Here is a 15,636-nt window from a genome sequence, read left to right as displayed (position 1 = left end):
AGATTCTTCGAACTTAGATGAGATAAATTCCTATAGTGGACATGGTCGGGCCTTTAGTGTCATAATTCAGCTTCATTGTCTTGTGTCATGTGGAAAATAAATGGAGAAGTAGAATCTCCACTAATCTCTATGACATAACAGTTGTCATTAGTGTGCAGACCTCTCATGATCACTCTGCCTTTAGAATCCGAGATCTCGCACATCTCCTTTGAAAATCTCACCGAGCGCTTTTCATCACAAATTTGAGAAATACTTAAGATGTTATGCTTCAATCTTTCTATATAGAGAACATTTTCAATCTTGGCCAAACCTGTCCCATTAATGGTACCATGCCCAACAATCTAAACAGTGCTCCCATCTCCAAAATTAAGAGACCCTCCATTAAAGTCATCTAAAGAGAAAAACTGGGTTCTGTAACCGATCATATCTCTAGAGCAACTACTATCTAGATACTATCTAACTACATCACCAGCCTGGAGTACTGTGTGAATCACTGGATAATTCACTTTATCCTTCATAACCCATTTTACAACAATTTTCTTCAGGCCTGAATTGTTCTTGGGAGAGAGTTTCTTTCCTTGACTCATCTCTCGGCGGTGAATTCTTTTTTGGAGATCTTCTCTTGGCAGGCGATTTACTTTTTCTACTAGACTGATCATTGCCCGTACTCATCTCATTCATCATGCTTTTAGTCTTCTCATTAAGAAGGGCTACTTGCTTGATCATTTCTCTCATTTTTCCATCAAGCTTAGGAGGAGTGGGAATCTTTCTCCTCACATTCTCCTTCTTCTCTGGTGATCTCCTCTGCGGACTCCTTACAAGTTGCACCATTCTCCCACTTGCAATAAATTTACATATCTAACTTAGGGCTAGGGTGGATTGTGGGTTCTTAAATGCTAAACATTTAAATTTTAAATGACCCATATTACCACATGAGTGGCAAGCTGGAGATGCTCTGGATATATTCCAGAAGCCATAAAATCTTTCTTAATCATAGGATGGACAAAGGTTGTACCAGAGGTGTGACTATCATATCATAATCCTTTTTGGTCCCTAAACCTTTTGTCCATTCCTAATAATCTCTCTAATTTCTCTTCGCCTTAGGCAAACTTGCGTTTTACATCTACATGATGAGAATTCAATTGGTTGATCTCTAATTTTAAACCATGGTTGAGAAATTTAGCATTTTTTAGTTCATTTTTCTTCAATGCCTCTCTTCATTGACCCTTAAGGTTTAAATTTTCTTTAGTTAAATTAGAGTTGTCAAATTTCAATTCTTTAACTATAACGACTAATTTGCTGTTTTCAGCCTAAAGCTGATTATACTTTTTGATATACTTCAAGCTTTAAGTATATAGTGTGTCATAGACTTCCTGAAGTCCATCATTTTCATCCTCTTCATCCTCTTCTTTTTCTTCATCTGAGGAAGTCTCATTTTTCTCTTTTCGTGGGGTGTTATGATCATCATCATCTCCCATGTTCCCAATGTCAAGGAGAGTGATAGTGGTAGAGGCCATGAGAGGCCATGAGATTCTTCCGAGTCTGATTCAGAATCTTCGAATTCATGCCAAGTGGCTGCCATTAGGGTTCTTTTGATTTCTTAGGGGATTTACCTATCATGCACTTGGAATCAAAAGTTTTTCCCTTCTTGTTAAAACCTTTTCTTTTGCTCTTAAAAAAATTTCTGAATTTAATTGCCATGAGAGCCATTTCCTCATCATCATCTTCATCATCGTCTTCTTCTGAATCATCTTTCTTATGAGAAGTTTTCAAAACAATGTTTTTATATCTTGTGGAAGTATTAAAATGTAGCTCAAAAGTCAATAGGGTTCCTATGAGTTCCTCTACTTTCATAGTATTTATATCTCTGTATTATTCTATAGAGGTGAGCTTAGATATGAACCTATTAGGGAGAGACCTAAGAATTTTCCTACATATGTGGGCCTCTGGGACATGTTCACCTAACCTCCACATGGAGTTACAAATGTCATGCAATTTGGTATAGAGCTCCATAACGATCTCATGATCTTCCATTTTGATATTTTCGAATTGACTCATCAAGAGCTGGAGTTTTGACCTTTTAACTGTACTTGTTCCCTCATGGGTGGTTTTTAATATATCTAATGCTTATTTTCCAGTATTACATGTGCATTTGTTAGAATTCGTCTTGTGAAATAGCACAGTAAGTTGCATTTAGGGCCTTTGCATCATACCCATATCTTGCTCTTTTAGATTTTGTCTATTAAGATGGTGGTTTGGGTGTGGTAATTGTGACCCTATCTCTTCACTGCTTGATTTGTAGGTGTGTACCATATGTGTTCAACTACCTCCCACACTAAGGGATCTAATGATCTAAAGAGAATTCTCATCTTACCCTTCCAGTATGCATAATTTGATCCATCAAAGTATGGAGGTATATAAACTGAACTACCCTCGTTCTTGGACATATTTTCAAGCTCCTTTATGATCTCACTCTAGGAAATTTAGCCCTTCAAGAGGAACCCACTTTGAAACCAATTGAAATTACAATCCAAGTTAAATTACTGCTACACTAAGAGTTAAAAGATATGGCTAAGTCCTGGGGGGGTTAAAAAGACATTTTTTTTTTTTTAAAAAAAAATATATTTTTTTTAAGCACAATAAGCCACTAACACAAATTCTAAAATGTGTAAAATTAATAGAAATCAAAGTATACCAATATGAATAAGTCTATGGAATGAGATAATAAGTTTCATGTGAGCAATCATATAAACACATACCAAATGAGTTTCCTTAGGATATTCTCACATTTAGAAAGTCTATAAGTGCTTTGGTTAGTCCAAAAATTAGTTGTGAGTGTAGATGTGACCTTCTTTAAAGAATTATTTTTTCTCTCTTCCTTCCAATTAGGGGAAGGTCATGCTCCACCAATCACCGAGCTATTCCTTGCCCTTATGTTACTCCACCCGAGCACTCTCTTCAATAGCCAGATATCACAACATCACCTCCTTTGTCAACTCCTATGGTCTCTAGCTCATACCCACCATCATCCCCCTTGAAAGAGGCTCTTGGCCAACCTACACCACCTTCAGACCTTCATCTCTCGATTGTTCTTTGTAAAGGAATTCAAAGTTGTACCCGCCTCTCACTTTTTAATTTTATCTCGTACCACCACTTGCTTCCCTCTACATCTACTTTTGTCATGTCCTTGTCTAAGGTGGTTATTTCCACATTCCATTATGAGGGATTAGCTCATCTTGGTTGGAAAAAAGCCATGGAAGATGAAATTACTACTATGCATCAGATAGCACTTGGACACTAGTTCCATTACCTCTCAGCAAAAGGATTGTAAGTTGTCGACATGTTTTCTCCAAAAAAACACTTACCTGATGGGTCTCTTAAAAGTCTAAAAGAAAGACTCATGGCAAAAGACTATACTCAAATATATGGCTTAAACTATGAAAAAGCCTTTTCACCGGTTACTAAGCTAAACTTTATTCGAGAATTAATTTCTATACCATTAATTTCTATCCACTAAAACAACAACAACTTTCTTGCTTGAAAACTAGATCGAAGGAAGTTCAGCTATAGATTTTAATGATATATCTTCCAACTGGATGAAGATGGGACTCTGAATCCATTTGTGTTCATGAATTAAGCATAGATCTCCCTGATCTCTACAAGTGGATCCTTGGAAACCCTAGTTTCCCACATTTGAATTTTACAAATTTCAGTTAAAGTGTTTCACCATTATTCTCTTAATTATCCCTGATTTAGATTACATCTTCGCCTAGTTCTAGTTCAAATTACTTTCAGATTACGTACAAGGTTTAGTCCCTGTGGATTCGACCTCGGTCTTACCGAAATTATTACTACATCAAAACCCTATACTTGGGGTGTGAACAAGTTTTTGGTGATTCGACCTCGCTCTTACCGAGATTATTACTACATCACAACCCTATACTTGGGGTGTGAACAAGTTTATGGCGCCAAAAACTTGTTCACACCCCAATTATAGGGTTGCGATGTAGTAATAATCTCGGTAAGATCGAGGTCGAATCCACAGGGACTGAACCTTATGCGTAATCTGAAAGTAACTTGAACTAGAATTATAAAAAGAAGAAATCTAAATCTGGAATAATTGAGGAAATAATTGTGATTAAAGCGAGTAAAACTAATGAAATTAAAGGTGGGAACTAGGGTTTCCAAGGATCTGCTTGTAGAGATCAGGGAGATCTATGCTTGATTCATAAATACAACTGGATTTATAGTCCCATCTTAATCCAATTGGAGGATATAACATTAAAAATCAAATCTGCACTTCCTTTGATCTAGTTTTCAAGAGATGAGAGGTCTGAGAATTAGAATTGATTTCATTACAAAACCATGCCCATGAGACAAAACAAACAACAAAATTTTACTAATCCACAACCAATCTAAGAGAACTATGAACATTAGGAAGGATTCCATCATCCAACCATGCCCAGGAGACGATGGTGAACAACAGGGCTTCTTAACTTCACAACCTCTATAATGAACAGAACATGCTCAAAGATATTGCAGATCGATTGTAATTTAAGTCACAACAAACCATTAAAAATTGAAAGCATTCCTATTAATCAAACTAGAATCAAAAGAGAGTTCAATTAAAACATGAATCTAAGCCATAGGCACAACCCATCACACTACAAGCTTCACCTCTTAGCCCTATCTAAGAGGTTTAGCCTGACATGATCATGCTAAAACTCTTAAGGAAAGACATAAACAGAGGAAGATAAAAGAAACTAAGAAAAAAGAAGGAAAACTCTTTTTAAGATGTCCGGTCCACGCTCCTTCTCTATCTCCTATTCTCTTCACGTCTCCACACCACACCTCCACGGCTACCCCAAGGATCCTCCACGTCCAAAGATCTGATAGATGCCTTCACGCTCTCTCTCTCTCTCTCTCTCTCTCTCTCTCTCTCTCTCCCTCTTTTATAGCAAGGAGTAATCGGTGCTGGGAGTTGGTTTACGCAGCAAGAAGGCAGCGTGCTCAGTGAAAAGCAAGGCGACTCACGTTTGGATTGAGTTTCAGGGAAGAATCCATCCAAGCCGTCCATTCTGTCTCCGTAGGAAGGGTCAAGACCACATTTTATATCTTTTGAATGGTCTAGATCATCGATTCGACCTTGATCGTGATCACACAAAGGCCCACGGAGGGCCAGACGTGTGGACACACGTCCCTTACGCACGTGACTGCGCTGGACTGTTCGGTGTGTCCCACAGTGATGTTTTTGAAAAGATCTACCTCATTCATTGGATTCCTGGCGAAAAACCAGTTGGAAAAGAGTGGTTTTGGTCGAGTTTTGGTGCAGTCCACTGTATCAAATCAACTCGCCATTCATCCTGCGTTTTCTAGAAATCCACACGTGCACGTGTAAATGGGACTAAAAAGAAATCATAAATGAGGTCATCTCCAACCCCTGAGTCGACTGAACGGGTCAGATCATCCAATGAGGTCAATATGGTGGCCCACTAAGCATCAGACAACGGACAGTGTCTGCCCATTGTTTCCTGCGCAAGAAGAAAGACGGGTCAGCTCGTCTTTGACCGGGCTGACCATCCGGTGCAACGCATAAGTGGTGTGCGTTATGTGCACGCACATTAAGTGTGGGGTCAACTGAGATGTTTAGGAGAAATCCTCTTTGTCCATCCTTTTTATCATCCAATGTGAGGGTTCAGACCAAAATTGAAGCATATCAAGATATCAGGTGGGCCCCAGATCAGTGTTTTATGAGTTGAACTATTTGTTGGGCCACTTTCACAAAGATCCAATAGCTGAAATTTGATGTGTATGGTTAATTTAGGGTTATCAGGCCAGATATAAAGTTTCAAGTCAAACAGATGGTGAGAAACCTGTGATCTTGCATTCTGGATGATTTTCAGGCCTCTTTAATGTGAATTACTTGATTTTCTCGGATCTCTGGTGTGTAAATTCTTCTATCTCGGTCCCCTAATATCCTTACCTTGCCTTGGTGACTTATGAGTATTAAATCTATGCTTTTAGCACCCTTTTTTCAATCTAAGCTCTTAAATTCACCTTGCAACACAAATACGATTAAACGAAGCGTTAAGCATTATCATATTCATAAAACCAAGTAATAATTGGGGTCTAATATGCAATATTTGACCCTCAACACACGACGAACTAATTACGTCTAAATGGAGCAACCAACTAGCTTTGTTGCTTAGGAGGAGAATGGAATAGTGTGCATGCTCTCCATACATGGATTGAAGCAATCTCTGAGGTCTTGGTTTAATAAGTTCTACTGATTATTAGTAAAATTTGACTTAACAGATATCACATGAACCACTCCATGTTCGTGAAACAGATTTCCAAAGGAATGGTGTCATTGACTGTCTATGTAGATGATATAACTATCACATGAACCACTCCATGTTCGTGAAACAGATTTCCAAAGGAATGGTGTCATTGACTGTCTATGTAGATGATATAACTATCACAAGAAGTGATGCTAACGGTATGACTAAAGTCAAGCAGTACATACGAAATCAATTCCAAACCAAAGATCATGACAACCTAAGATATTTTCTAGGAATTGAAGTGGCCCGATCGGCCATGAGGATGAACCTGTTTTAGAGAAAATGTGTAAGATTTATTAAAAGAAATTAGTCTCTCGGAATGTAAGTTGTTCGACACCCCAATGGATCTGAACAACAAACCTTTCAATGACCAAGGTGAACCATTTGGAGACCTAGAAAAATATAAAAAACTAGTTGGAAAACTTAACTACTTAATTGTTACTCTACTAGACATTCTTTCTTTCTTTTTTTTTTCTTTATAGCTGGAGTGTTGAGCAGATTCATGCATTAATCCAAAGTCCAAAGTTAGTAAGCTGTCACCTGAATCCTTCGTTACCCAAAGGAAGATCTAGGTCGAATCCACAGGGACTGAAACCTGTACGTTATCTGAAAATAACCAGATCTAGAACTAGGCTAGGATGAAATCTAAACCAATTGTGATTTGAGGAATAATGATGAAATATTAATCTAAACTTAAAGAATTCAGAGAAAGTGAACTAGGGATTCAGAGGATCCACTTGTAGAGATCAGGGAGATCTTATGCCTGCTTCATGGATATTATACTGAACTTACTTGATATAGTTTTCAAGAGATGAAAGGTATAAGAATTAGGTATGATTCCATCACAAATCCATGCCTAAGAGACAAGGTAAACAACAGAACTTAGACCAATCCATAACCAATCAAAAGATGTATGAGTGCTAGGAAGGATCCCATCATCCACCCATGTTTATGAGACGATGGCGAACAACAGGGTTTCTGAACATCAAAATAAAAGGAAAGAAATTATTCAAGCCATCACAGATCTACTGTAATTTAAATCACAACAAATCATTAATGACTAAAAGAATTTCTTAAATCAAACAAAGTCAATCAGTTCAGTTCAATCAAACCTGTAGAAGCTCCCATCACGCCACAAGCTTCACCTCTTAGCCCTAGCTAAGGGATTTAGCCTAACATAATCATAGAAAAAAGAAGAAAAATAAAGAAAAAATACATAAAAAATTCTAAACACTTCTCTCTCCGCCTCCCTCTCTCTATCTGACGTCCCCTATTCAAGCATACCCCCTTCTCCACGTTTGGAACTCTTTTTATAGCTTTTGGAGTGGTGGAAATCGGATTTGGGAAGCTATCGTACGCGTAGCGAAAGCCTTTTCGCAGCCAAGTTTGGGGCTTCATAACTCTCACGTTCCTTGCATTATTTCTGTAAAATCAGCGTCTCTTGGAAGTGTTTTGGCTGGCCTACACGATGGACGGTTCAGATCTGCCATATGATCAAAGATGGTGGGCCACAACTGCCTGGAAAGTCCGATTTCGCGGACGTGCGTAGCCTTTCGCACGTCCGGCGCTGACGTGATCGGTGGGCCCCACAGAGGTGTTTTCAAGGAAATCCACCCCGTCCATTAGATTGCCCTCGAAATTTCGGTAAGAAACGAATGGTTTTTCATGTCCATTGACTAAGAATCAGAGAAGAAATCATCCAAACATCAATTTGAACGTTGCAGGGCAGTCCACTTATGGCCTCTGTATCGCGCACGTGTGATTGCATGGGTCCAAAAGCTCAGCATGGGTTCGATGAATTCGTGGCCCTCTACACGATGGACGGATTGGATTATCCGTACAGGCCATGGGTGGGGCCCACTTGCGTCCGCAAAAATGGACAGTTTCCGTCCGTTATATAGCGTTAATGCGGCAATTGCCGTTTTAATGAAGAAGATACGGGTCAGCCGCGCTGACCCGTTATACACGGTACGGTGCGGCTCGGCACATGTGTACCTCATGTACACACTTTGGTTATACGGGGCCCACTGTAATGTATATGCAAGATCCGATCCATCCATTTGTTTCCTCATCTAATTTAAACCGCCGAGACCAAAGTTGAGACAGTTCCAGATATCAGGTGGGCCCAGAATCAACGGTTTATGGGCTGATCTGTCAGTTGGGGCACTTCCATAGTGATCCAAGGGCTGAAATTTGATATGTACGGTTAATTTATGGCCCTCAGGCCATGTATGAAGTTTTGAGCCAATCAGATGGCGAGAACTATATGATCTTGCATTTTTCACCAATTTCGGGCCTCTTTAACGTGAATAACTTGATTTCCTCGGATCCCTAGTGTGTAATTCCATCGATCTTGGTCCCCTGGAGTCCGTCCCTTGCCTTGGGTGTCATCAGAGCGTCAAATCCATGGTTTAAGCACCCTTTTTCAATTCATGCTTGTAAATACACTCTGCATCACAAATACAATTAAATCAGGCTATTAAACGGCATCATGCTTGTAAATTCATGCAATAAATGGGTCTGATATGCAATATTTGACCCTCAACACAACCCCCAACCAGCATTTTGCTAGTCCCGAGCAAAATATGCGAAAAGTAAGTTGAGAATTACAGAACAATTTCTATAAACTCATGTGATTTTTGTAGAATAATCCAGATATGAGAATTCCCAGATTCATGAATGTTGGATATTACTTCCTCCTAGACTCAAGCGCACGGTAAACTTCATAGTCAAGTTCAAAGTATTATTCTATTAATTAGAAAAATTCTAATCATTGAGATCTATGAGCGTACAGTGTAATCTCAGCTTATCATCATTAAAATTCACTTCTCTATTTTAGGATATCACTGGTAACCAATAAGAAGATTCATGATAACCAAAACTTGCCTCACAGATCATCTTTTCATTCCTTCAGCTTTTGATTTTTTCATTAAAAGTAACGCCAAGAAGGGGAATCAAATCCTCACCTACAAGGAGCAAACCTATGATGAAGACTGTACACCTAAATTTTTCATATATCATTCATAGGGAATTAAATCTACACCTATAGGGAGCAAACCTATGGTGTAGACCATTCGCCCAATCCTTTCAATTTCTCAGGTTGGTTCCCTTCAAGCTTAGTGAGTACCAAGTAAATCCTTCAATATCAAACTGAAACCTTAATGTGAAAGCGAGATGTGACATGTGAGATCATAACTCAATCAATGTTTACAACTTCTAATCAGAGATTAACACTTCAAACTTAACTGTGAAATCTAATATAATAAATAACTAAATCTAAGAGTCATAAATTACCAACATCACTCATCTTGTAATTCCAAGTGCCCTAGATGGCCGTCAAAATCACTTCGAATTCATACGAAATTCCAGAAAAATTTAAAATTTTCACAATTTTTGCTCAAGACCAAGAAAACACAGATTAGGAAACCTAATCTCCCACCCCCAACCTAAAATCTACATTGTCCTCAATGTAAAAGAAATAAGCATGCAATGCACATGGGACAACAAAAATATAAGAGAAGTGATGGAAAGATAGTACCTGGACGAAAGAATCAAAAGGCTTTCCAAAGATATCTACGTAAGATCGGGTCAGCACAAGAGAGAAACCAGTAAAATAAAAATAAAAATAACAAAAATGAAATCCTACCTACACCACTTTCGCAGGTACTCTCGATTGCATTTAGCGTATGCAACAAGCCTTTAAACCCCTAGGTTGCCCCTAGTGGACGAGTTGTAGTCTCGTGTGGGTTTGCAGCAATGTTACCCACAAACATTGAACTAACTAACTAGGAAAATGAAACAGAAAGAAAAGCTGGGTTGGCTCCCAGGAGCGCTAAGTTTACCGTCTATCCTAAAACAGAATAAAGGAAACTATCTTATTCCTATGAAAACAGGAAACCTACCTATACCTCCATCAGACTAGGAGATCAATCCTGGTAAACAGGATCAGTCAGAGGCATGGACATGTCCTCTGAATCAAATTTCTCGACAAATGGCTTTAAGCGATGTCCATTTACTTTAAACTCCTTGCCATTGTCGGGGTCTCTTATCTCGACGGCCCCATGAGAGTAAGCAGTGATAACAGTAAAAGGGCCGGTCCAACGAGATCGAAGCTTACCCGGAAAGAGATGTAATCGAGAGTTATACAAGAGGACTTTCTGGCCTGGCGTGAATGATTTTCGTAAAATATGTTGGTCATGAAATGCCTTCATCTTGTCCTTGTAAATTCTCGAGTTCTCATAAGCGTCGTTCGGATTTCTTCGAGTTCATTTAATCAAGTTTGCGTAGCGAGCCGCGTTGTCCAAATTGAAATTCAAACTTTTGATTGCCCAATGAGCTCTATGTTCCAATTCCACAGGCAAGTGGCAAGCCTTCCCATAGACGAGTCCAAAGGGAGACATTCCAATAGAGGTCTTAAATGAAATACGGTAAGCCCATAAAGCATCAGTCAATCGAATTGACCAATCCTTACGATCGGGGTTAATCGTTTTCTCCAAAATGTGTTTGATCTCCCTATTGGAAATCTCAACTTGCCCGCTTGTCTGTGGGTGGTATGGGGTGCTCACCTTATGAGAGATACCGTATTTCTTCATTAAACTCTCAAATGGTCTATTACAAAAGTGTGAGCCCCCATCACTAATGATAGCTCGAGGCGTTCCAAATCGGGAAAGGATGTTTTCTTTCAAGAATTTAATGACCGTGCGATGGTCATTAGTTCGACATGGAATCGCTTCGACCCATTTAGTGACATAGTCTACGGCAAGCAAAATATATAAATTTCCAAAAGATTGGGGGAATGGCCCCATGAAATCGATGCCCCAGCAATCAAATGCCTCGATGATAAGAATGGGGTTCAAAGGCATCATATTTCGACGGGACAACGCTCCCAATTTTTGACAACACTCACAAGCTTTGCAAAACTCGTGAGTGTCCCTGAACATAGTGGGCCAGTAAAAACCACACTGTAAAATCTTGGCCGTGGTCTTTTTAGCAGAAAAGTGACCACCACAGGCCTGTGAGTGACAAAAGGAGATGATACTTTGATGCTCATCGTCTGGCACACATCTCCTCAGGATTTGGTCTGGGCAATATTTAAACAAATACGGATCATCCCAGAAAAAGTTACGTACCTTGGTGAAAAATTTCTTCTTATCTTGCGCAGTCCAATGTGTCGGTATGGAACCTGTGGCAAGATAATTAGCAATATCAGCGAACCAAGGTGAATGGGAGACTCTGAACAATTGTTCATCGGGGAACATGTCATTGATATGTGTTGTTTCAAGGGAATCAGAGGGATTAAGGCGAGAAAGATGGTCAGCCACTACGTTCTCTACTCCCTTTTTATCTTTTATCTCTAGGTCAAATTCCTGGAGTAGGAGGATCCATCGTATCAGGCGGGGCTTAGCATCATTCTTAGACAGAAGATACTTAAGCGCTGCGTGATCAGTGTAAATAATGATCTTGGATCCAATCAAGTATGACCTAAATTTGTCCAAGGCGAACACTACGGCTAAGAGTTCCTTTTCCGTAGTCGAGTAGTTCACTTGGGCAGGATTTAGAGTCTTACTTGCGTAATGAATAACGTAGGGTTTCTTATCTTTTCTCTGGCCTAGAACTGCCCCAAGAGCATAATCAGACGCGTCGCACATAAGTTCAAAAGGAATGCTCCAGTCGGGTGGCTGTATGATGGGTGCGCTGGTTAACATGCCCTTGAGCTTAGTGAAAGCTTCCTAACATGGTTCAGTCCACTCGTATGGTGCATACTTTTGAAGTAGATTACATAGAGGACGAGAGATGAGGCTAAAGTCTTTTATGAATCTTGTGTAAAACCCGGCATGTCCTAAGAATGATCGCATGTCCCATATGTTCTTGGGTGGAGGTAGGTTAGAGATAAGATCGATCTTTGCCTTATCCACCTCGATTCCTTTGGATGAAATAATGTGTCCAAGGACAATTCCCTTCTGAACCATGAAATGGCACTTCTCCCAATTAAGTACCAAGTTCTTTTCTTCACATCTTTTCAGCACGCATTTAAGACTTTCCAAGCACTCGCTGAAAAATGGACCGAAGACAGAGAAATCGTCCATGAAGACCTCTAAATATTGCCCCACCATGTCAGAAAATATGCTCATCATACATCGCTGGAAGGTGGCAGCAGCATTACATAGTCCAAACGGCATCCTTCGGTAAGCAAAGGTGCTGTAGGGACATGTAAACGTAATCTTTTCTTGATCTTCAGGGGCGATCTCTATCTGGTTGTAGCCCGAATACCCGTCAAGGAAACTGTAATAGGAATGACCAGCTAACCTTTCCAAGATCTGATCAATGAAGGGCAAAGGAAAGTGGTCTTTCCTCGTGACGGTATTTAATTTTCTATAGTCAATGCACATCCTCCAACCAGTAGTGACTCTAGTCGGCACGAGTTCATTATTGGTATTGGCTACGATGGTGATCCCGGACTTCTTAGGAACCACCTGAGTTGGACTCACCCATTGACTATCAGATATAGGGTATATGATACCCACATCCAATAGTTTAAGAACCTCGGCCTTAACCACTTCCTTCATGTTTGGATTTAGTCTACGTTGTGGTTGTCGAGCGGTCTTCGCATTATCCTCAAGATATATGCGGTGAGTACAAATCGAGGGGTCGATTCCCTTGAGGTCCGCGATTGTCCATCCAAGGGCTCCCTTATGCTCCAGGAGAGTGGATATGAGCATACTCTCTTGTTCTTTCTCAAGGTGGGCAGAAATCACCACCGGGTATGTCTCATCTTGACCTAAGTATGCATATTTTAAATCAGAGGGCAAAGGTTTTAGGTCAAGCTTCGGTGGCTTGAGGTTAGACGGTAGAGGCACTTCATCAGTTTGGGGTAACTCTTCAAATTGTGGCCTCCACCGGTTAACTTCAAGTATCGGTACCGCATCAAGCATGGCACATGTCTCCCTAATTATGTCATCATCAAACTCATGGGAGTGGGCCAAGCACGTCTCTAGAGGATCAGAGGATAAGGTAAGGGGTGTCCTGTTATCCACGAAAGTATCTATCATGTTAATATCGTAGATATCGTCATCTTCCTCTATCCGTCTGTCCGTGTTGAAAAAGATATTCATTTCTAATGTCATATTCCCGAAAGACATACTCATGACACCATTCCTACAATTGATAATTACGTTTGAAGTGGCAAGAAATGGGCGACCAAGAATGACAGGAATCTGAGTGCTTGTGTTACCGATGGGTTCGGTATCCAGGATGATGAAATCAACTGGGTAGTAAAATCGATCAACCTGGACAACACATCCTCAATTATCCCTCTTGGTATACGAACAGAGCGATCAGCAAGTTGTAGTGTGGTTAAGGTGGGTTTTAATTCACCTAAGCCCAACTGTTTATATACCGAGTAAGGGATAAGATTAACGCTCGCTCCTAAGTCAAGAAGTGCGTGATCAATTCGATGGTTCCCAATTACACATGATATGGTTGGGCTACCGGGGTCTTTAAATTTTTGCGGCACATCTTGCTTTAGGATGGCACTCACTTTCTCAGTCAGGAAGATTTTCTTTTGAATATTTTGCCGTCTTTTAGTCGTACATAAGTCTTTCAGGAATTTGGCATATGAAGGTATTTGTTTCACGGCATCAAGTAGTGGAATATTAACCTTCACTTGTTTCAACACCTCTAGAATATCCTGAGAATTAGAGAGCGATTTTGGTGCAACCAACCGTTGGGGAAATGGAGCAACCGGCTTTCCTTGAGGTTCCGGTTCTAACTCTGGTGGGGCATGACTAGATCCATCTTCTTTATCCACTTCCGGGTCCTTAGGCTTTTTAGCCCTAACTGGAATGGTTTTGTCAATGATCTTTCCACTCCTAAGAGTGGTGATGGATTTAGCTTGCTCCATCTGATTTGAAGAGCTTGGGTCGCTAACTTCATATTGCGGTTTAGGATTGGGAAGAGGTTGAGCTGGGAAGCTCCCCTTGTTCCCAATCGTATTTTCAGCCTTAAGTCCTTGTATTGCTTTTGTTAGGTCTTGGAAGGCCTGTAGCATACCCTGATTGAAAAGCTCTTGCTTTTGAAAATGTTTCAGAACCGAATCCTCTTGAGGTTTCTCTTGAGTTGGATTTTGATTTAGGTAACCTTGAGGTGTAGCGGTTTGTCCATTCCTCCAACTGAAGTTGGGATGATTTCTCCAGCCAGGATTGTATGTGTTAGAGGTGGGCCCACTGAAAGGTCTTTGGTAATTGCTTACAGCATTGGATTGCTCATTTAATACCTCTTGAAAGGCAGAGATAGTTGGACAGTTTTCAGTAGTATGAATGTTGCAACCACAGATGCTACAAATAATTTCCTTAGCCTTATCCTTCTTAAATTCTATGGCCTCGAGTTTCCTAGTGAGATTAGCTACCTTAGCATTAATATCATCATCTTCTCTCAGGAGATACATTCCACCCCTTTCCTTGGAGTGAGTCGGCCTAGACGTAGTACTAGGTCTAGGGGAGATATCCCATGTTTGTGTGTTCTCAGCAAGTTTATCAAAGTAATCCCACACTTCATCGACTCCTTTATTCATAAACTCCCTATTACGCATCGTCTCGACTAATTGGCACATGGGAGATGTCAGTCCATCATAGAAAAAGTTCGTGATGCGCCACGTTTCAAAACCATGTTGTGGGCATGAACTGACAAGATCCTTGAACCGCTCCCAACATTGGAAGAATGTTTCATCTTCCCTTTGGGCGAAGTTCATGATCGACTTTCTTAGGGTGTTCATCTTATGGTATGGGAAAAACTTCTTAATGAACTCCCTTGTCATGTCATTCCATCTGCCAATTGATCGAGGACGTAGTGAATGTAACCACGTTTTGGCTTTCTCTTTCAAAGAAAAGGGAAAGAGTTTCAACCTGACCGTGTCATCAGACACGTTAAGAAAGTATAAGGTAGCTATGATCTCGTCAAATTCTTTTAAATGTAAGTAAGGATTCTCTGACTCAAGCCCATGAAATTTAGGGAGGAGTTGGATCACCCCTGGCTTGATATCCATGTGTCCTTCATTCTCAGGAAAAATCATGCATGAGGGCGTACTCACCCCCGCCGGTTGTAAGTAATCTCGTAAGGTACGAGGCGGGGGTGCTTGATGCACCTCATTCTCATCTTGGAGATCTTCTACCCTAGGTTGGGGTAGAAGAGGTTGATTTCCAGCCATATCCTCCATTAACTCAGGAGATTTCGAGCGGTGTCTAGTCCTACGATGGACAGTTAACCCCTCAACTAATCCTCCTTCAGTCAAGAGACGTCG

General features: G+C 40.3%; 1 protein-coding gene and 1 non-coding gene across 3 annotated transcripts in view; both read left to right on the top strand.

The window, feature by feature from the left end:
* The window catches only part of LOC131218892 (serine carboxypeptidase-like 17), a 108,760-nt gene that overhangs the window by 5,118 nt on the left and 88,006 nt on the right, over positions 1-15,636 (top strand). The gene's annotated exons all lie outside the window — the stretch shown is intronic.
* LOC131219781 (small nucleolar RNA R71) lies at positions 14,999-15,105 on the top strand. Its single transcript, XR_009158425.1, has one exon. It is a non-coding gene; the product is annotated as a small nucleolar RNA R71 (small nucleolar RNA).

Source organism: Magnolia sinica, chromosome 11 (assembly GCF_029962835.1).
Source record: "Magnolia sinica isolate HGM2019 chromosome 11, MsV1, whole genome shotgun sequence".
Taxonomy (NCBI): Eukaryota; Viridiplantae; Streptophyta; class Magnoliopsida; order Magnoliales; family Magnoliaceae; genus Magnolia; species Magnolia sinica.
Note: the sequence above shows the minus strand (reverse complement) of the source record. Positions and strands in the feature narration are given on the sequence as shown.